The sequence below is a fragment of the Apteryx rowi genome, unplaced genomic scaffold, assembly GCF_003343035.1.
Source record: "Apteryx rowi isolate R43461 unplaced genomic scaffold, aptRow1 scaffold_222, whole genome shotgun sequence".
Taxonomy (NCBI): Eukaryota; Metazoa; Chordata; class Aves; order Apterygiformes; family Apterygidae; genus Apteryx; species Apteryx rowi.
Genome location: NW_020448553.1, coordinates 652,047 through 659,171, shown reverse-complemented (window position 1 = coordinate 659,171; position 7,125 = coordinate 652,047).

The window sequence follows — 7,125 nt, the reverse complement described above, 5'->3', positions numbered from 1 at the left end:
CTGACAGGAAATACATTTTTAATATTTTATGTACCACATAAATAATAATTTCCAAAACTATTTRAATCAAATTAATTTTGTACCACTAATTTATACTTTTCAAAACCTCTAGGGCTAGCTTCTTCTCTCTTGAGCAAACGTATTTGGTGTTACATACATGGCCTTAAGATTTCATGACCTCTCTGTTTCCCCACACTCCCACTGGCTTCAGCGGCTTTTTTAAGGGATGCAATACAGCCAAAAGGGATGGAGGCCGTTTTTTCTGTCCACACCACAGGTTTTCAGTGCTGCCTTCAGTCAGACCCTATGCTGACTGCTTCCTGCTTGCGCAGACCCCAGACTGGGGACAGGTAGTAACACAATGCTTGCCCGTATTTTCATTTTAATACCTGTAATACAGCAACCACCTGCAAAGGTATGCTGCACTCTGGCTAGCAAAGGGAAAGGCAAGTGTTTGTAACATTTAAAATATGCAAACCTATGTTACATACTTTGTGATGATCCCAGTCTGTGCTAGTGGTTACAACCACTGCAATTACACTGCTCTTGGCCACCATTATAATGAAGATACTCATTTTTCCAGTGTTACTGTTGTTTCCAGAGGACATAAAACAGCCAACACACCAACATATTGTCTAATGGTTAAAAACCAACAACACATCTGCCAAGAAAAGCAGCTCTGAACACAAAACAATTTTTCAAAACCCTTAGAAGCCCCAAATTGTTTGCGCTCAAGCGTGTGGTCAATTTTCTCGGTTTAAGCTCTTTAAGGTAGCGATATATTTTTTTAAATAATAAGTAGTTTTAAAAGAGCAGTCAAGCCCATGCGGTCAGTATGCAATGTTAGCAAGAACGCAGTATGTGGGCCAGCGCATCGGGTCTACCACCACTCGGGAGACCCCCCTGATAGTTACCATAGAGATAGTAGGAGCCACAAAGAGCTTCGATCACATTACTGGCTGGGAGGGGGTCAATTTGTATGCGCGAGCCCTGCTGGGATTGAAAGAATGCAGAGGAGGACAGGAAAGATAATAGAGAGAAAAATAAGTGAAGAGTGAATACAAGAAAAGAGGGGAAAAAGAAGAAAGAAAAAGGAGAGAAGAGAGGGAGGGAAGAAACAAAGCGAGTCAGGGATCTCGGATGCCAAAGCCAGCAGAGAGACCACGGGAAAATGAAGAGAGAAGGAGGAGAGAGAAAGCGAGTGAGAAAATTCATCTTGCAAGAGACGGCGCTCTTGTCACTCACTGACAGGAAACGCTGCCTCCAGAAGAGCTAATTCACAGGCATTGAGAGCGGGCAGGAACAGCAGGGATGCCGGCACCACCTGACCTGCGCTGCAAAAACTCATCACGAAACGCACTGAACAGCAGCAAAGAAAGGCAATGGCCTCGCAGGCGGAAAGGTGCTTTTGTTGCACTACGCTGGTGGGTTAACAGGCGGCTGTATGCCGGGCACCGACGAAGCGCTCGCCACAAAAGCCAGCAGGTCTCGCTCTTCTTGGGGCTCATCAGGCAACAGTATTAAAAGCTTGGGGCTTGACGGGTTCTGCCTCTGACATCTGTGGATCCCTGACGCTCGAGGGGCTGCTCTTCCTTCTGCGTTTGGCAACCGATTCGGGTCTCTGGGAAAGCCAAGCCAGCCTCCGATTCCTCAGCTCGTGTGGGCTCGCCCACACTTCTTGATACCTTATTTTATATGCTCTCAAAGATACGGACAGACCTTTCTTAACTAATACRACATCTAGGTCCCTGCTTCAAAAAGGCCAAAGAGAACAATCTGAATTGTTGTCTAAAACAGCAGACTATCCAAAATCCCAAACCCCAGAAACACTCACTGGTAGGGATGCACAAGGACTGCTGTATCATTCCAAAACACTGTTGTTCCTCCGTGGATTAGTAATGCCATGGCCAAAACCTGCTCATCTTTCAAAAGAATTTGAACAAACTCAGAGAGAGAGAGACAACAGGATTCAACTCATAACCATTAATGCTTAAAGAATGAAATGTGATTTTGTGGCATGTTCAGTGGGTCCTATGCCTCCCAAAAGGTAAAGGTGACAAGGAAAGTCCCGCTTTGGGGGTGTCAGCTATGCTGCAGCTTCTCCCGGTGCTTTGGCAGCAGACCTCCACGTGTGCCCAGGACAGGCAGAGCTTTGCAATCTCGCTCTGCTACTCAGATTCAGTATTCTCATTTCAATATTTATGCAGACCTCCTTCCAGCGCTAGAAGAAATAACCCCAAAGCTAGCAGAGTAGAAAACTGAGGTTGCAAACAGCAGCTTAATGGCTGAGTTACAAGTGATTTTTTCCTCAAGAGAATGATGATCTGCTTTTTTCTAAAATGCACCTCTTCTTCCTATAGGAAGTATCACAGTATTCCTCACCTTCAGKACTAGTCCATTCAGCTCCCTGAGACTAAGATAAAGTCTCCAAAATTTTCTCAAAGAGAAACAGATTCAAGTATGTTCACTGAAAAACAGCATAGATTTTGGAGAGCAACATTACTCACAACTTCCCTGCTGCACTATCATGTGTTCAGGGTATTACATAGACAAGACTAGAACTGACTATGCAGGGTTTTTTTATTATTATTATTAATTAATATTACTTTTGTATCATTCCACTTTTCAAGCCAACTGTCAAAACAACCATAAATTAGATTTGCCCCTCATATATTACCGCCAAAGTCAGCGGAGTTACCCTGAGTTCAACAGACTCGACCTCAAGTTAAAAGCACACAGATGTCTGAGTAACAGTAAAATTACTGATGTTTTAAAAGCCTCTAGAAATGCTGTAAAGCAGCATTTCCATGTATAACAGTTGTCACAATTTTAAGAAAAACGCATTATGCTTTTAGCTAAAAAAGCCCTCCAAAGCAACACAAAGAAAACCGAAAACAATTTTATTCAGGAATACAGTCTTAACATAAATGTGTAAACTATAGCAGGAAAATTGCATTTATAAAATTAGAAAGTGCCTTTGTAGGAAAACCTTAAGTYTCTTATGCATAATCCAAGCTCCCACAATCTCCTGTGCATTAGAACTACTTTTTCCCTTGCAATTTAGAATACAGAAACATTTGTAAAAGACACAGCACCGACCCAGCCACAGATAGATGGAAAGATTTCAGTTTGTTTCCAGCCCCCTGCCTCTTCACTTGCTGCCACACATGTTGTGGATCCTCCATTAAAGAAGCCTAGCAGCTTCCCTCCAGTCCCAGCCCAGCCCCAATAGCCTCATCTAAGACTGTTGAAGTCATTAAGAATTTTATGAACAACTACTAGACAGATGAGTCTCCATTTCCACATCCCTTACAATTTTTTCCACTACAAAAAACATTCCAAAAGCTGGGTAATAGGCCCCAAATGGTTCTTTTAGCACTAATGTGAACTGGAAACTAAAAAAATCCTGTCCAACAGGTAATTTGTACAAGTCTCTTAAATCTTGAAAACTGGGCTATTCATTTTCTAATAATAAATCTTTACTGCAACTAATCTTATCTTCTTTCCACAATAAACTCCTAATTACTACCTTTCCAGCCAGCATATCTGTGATTTTAAAGTGTGTGACAGTAGTAAAAGAAAGTGCTAGGTCTTATGCCCAAAAAAAGGAAATATTTTGGTTAGGCATACAGAAGAGCCTTGTTTTTTAAGCTATGAAAAAAATTATATAACAGAACAAGTTACAAACTGGGAGTGAACTATTCATAACAGAGAAGTCAAGGCCAGTTGTGGCTGTTTCTGCATCCGACAGGCTGACCTCTGTGAGGAAGCTCCACCTTCTTCTTCAAGAGACGTAGATTGTCCAAAAGCAAATGAAAAAAACAAGTACTTTTCCTCTTTCATTTTAACTTAAAGCCGGTCAAAACCAGAATGCATTACCAAATACTAAAGCCAAATGAACAAAACTTTTTTTGCAAATATTCGTCTAAATACAAAATTCTGTACATCATTAATTACTTGCTTTATCTCCCATTTATTTTCAAAGTACCTAAGGGCCACCAACCATGTGAGGCCCAACAGTACCAAGCACAGTGTGTTTAATGGCACAGAACTTTTTTGTATCACTTCCACTCTGCTGATGCTAAGCAAATTATGGAAAATATTTAAGATAACTTTTGAGCTTCAGAATATTTATTTTGCCCAAGAAAAAACAATGTCAAATAAACTATGTCTCCTAGTAAAACTGAAGATCTGAATTGTGAATAGCAGCTACTTGTAACTGCCTATTCTCATCGAGCTATAGAACAAGAAATATTTAGAGAAATAATTCGGCAAGTAATCTAAACAATAAATGTCTGAAAAAATCAGAAATGTTTGCAGGTAATCTGTGAACAGAAAGGAGACCAAAACTGATCTCTGTAGGTTTTCTACCATTTTACCACACCACTTCACAATGACCTTTTTAGCAGTATCACCAATTTAACTACATTGATTTCTGAACAGACCTGGTTACAAACAGCCCTCAGCTTGTCGAACCAGCGATTCCTTACCAATACACGCACCATTCTGTTAAGCACTTAGGAGCTGTTTGCAGAGCCTGGTGCGGAAATGACCCAACAAGAAAACAAAATAATCAGACTACCCTGGCCATCCAGAATAATATATGAAACCGCTAATTCCTAAGGCTGCAGTTTCTTGCAAGCAGCCAGATTCTCCTTGCCCTTCTGGAAGTGGGGCTGGCAGTATTCCTGCACCCTTCGCTCTGCCTGTTTACCTGTGCGTAGCATGGCACAGTCCAGTTCTCACGTTTTATCACCAAAGCTTATGATGATGGTAAAGGAATGTAATATCTAAGAGAGGAAAAAAGTCTGAGCTTTTCTCATATAACAATGCTTTAGGTATATTCAATACATATTTATGAATAAAGCTTTATTTTACCAAAAATATTAATCCGCTTCTCTTTTCCTGTGAACACATTTATTTCAGGCAAATACATCTTCTGAGTCATCAATAAATTGACATTTGTAACTCACCTGCTTTGATCATATTTCTTTGTCCTTTGCATTTTACAAGCAAATTAAAAAGGTGTCTCTCTAGTCCTTCTTTGCAACACGTTTCATCTCTGGAATCCTACATTCCTTTCCCACATAAACCGGAGTTTTATGACATTTAAATGCAGTTCCTTAAGCTTTCAACAAATTTGATATGGCTTTCCTCTCTGGGCCCTACAGCAATCGCAAAATTCACAGGATTATTTAATCTAGTTGAGATCTTCCTGTTCCTTAGATAATACTAGCAATCTGAGCTAACAAAGTGTTGTTTTCATTCCTAGCATAAGAGATGTCCTTTAAGAAGTCAGTGTCAGCTTTTCAAGGCTATTGTTTCCAGTGTATATTTTTTTTTCTTACAAACCCAAATTTTTTATTTTTGCCTCTGATGGAGCTTGTCATTTGAATTTTAGTAATTTTGCTCTCTCTGCTTTTCAAAAATATTATTCTGTTGAGATTTCTACATTATAAAATGACTAGTAAGCTGCTTGACTTTATGGTGCCTTCTGATCCAAATGATCTCAAGAAATGCTGTACAGACATCATCACTCCTATGAAACAGATGATAAATACATATTTATGTATCAAGTCATAGGGGAAAGGATGGCACTGAGAAATTAAAGAATAAATGTTCAGATACACAAAGTAAATCTGTATTAAGGTATTGAAATAACCAGGAATTGTGTATGCAGCATGTGAAAATACAATAAAATTTAGAAACTTTTCTAAGAATAATACAGTTCCTAACAAGAACCTTATCATTAGCACCTAGGATTAGATATTTTGCCCAAATTGATATTTATCAGTAAATGAATAAAATCAAGCAGTTCCGCCTTGCAATTCTATCTCTTAATTTTTAGTTAATGCTCTCCAGCCATCTCTGCATTATTCTTATTAGTTGTCTTTGGCTTTTTTTTAATCAGAGTTGTTTCTGCTGAGCTTATCCGCAGAAGGAGTAGGTCCAAAGTAAGCGAACAGCAAAAAGAAAATAAATAAATAACCACATGGAGCAAGCCTGAGCCTGTGTATCTGAACCACTGACTTATTGTTTCTGCTTTTACCACACACACCCCTTCGTTGTTTGTTGGGGTTTTAATGATTTATTTTAAAATATGTAAAGGCCCGACCAGCATTAATGGCCTTAAAATTCTTAGTTTTAAAAAAAGCTATTTTGCAGTTATATGAAAACAAAGTGTCTGAAACCAGCATGTTGTATTTGTTTTCACCATCAGTCTGTTAAAAAAAAGGCAGCTGTTAATCCATTTCAGTAAAAGTGGAAAAAATCCTGCGGACTTTCTAAGCCTAATTTCAGCCTAGAGTGATTTTTATGGCCAATGAATCTTTAGACTAATAGTTCATATCATGAATACACAACTAACTCTCAACCCAGGGCCCGATCCAATTTCCAGGATAATCAGCAGGAATATCTCCCGTGACTTCAGTGACAGTAACAATGCAGCATAGCACTAAAAATAAAAAAATCTTTACAAACGTATTCTTGGTGAATACAGACCAATTGTTTATGTTGAATGAGCTCTAAAAGTGTTTTTACAGTACTACATGTGACTTATATTGATGCAAACAAATCAATATAAATCGTGGGTAAAAAAAGCACCCTCACTTAGAGAGGTACTAAATTTCCAGCCCACAGTGTTCCTGTTATGATTATTTATTACCACTGCGCGCAGATGAAAGGCTGGGGTGTTCCTTCCCCTTTCATTGCTTCGTGCCAGCTGAGTTCTGCGAGAGGGACGGTGTTGGAGAGGGAAGGCTACAGTAACGTTAACTATGCTGTTTCCCTCCAACATCCATTTTGTTCCAAAGAAACACTTGCCAGAGATTAAAATATTCAAGATGGCTGTTTTCTGCACCCTTTCTGCGAGCTCGTTTTCCCTGTTTCAGAGATCCCAGACCCGCATCCTTACCGAGAGCGAAAATACCCCATCCCACACCTAACCTGCCTCTCAGGCCATTAAATACTGGCGAAAGTTCCGGGGGGGGGGGGCGCTTAAACCCCGCCGCGCGCCCGGGTCAGGCACGGAGCCCCCTCGGGGCGCTGTGTCGGTGGGACGCCCCTCGCCTGCCCCGACCCGCGAGGCAGAGCCCGCGCACGACGCGCGCGCCGCACCGCCACCCG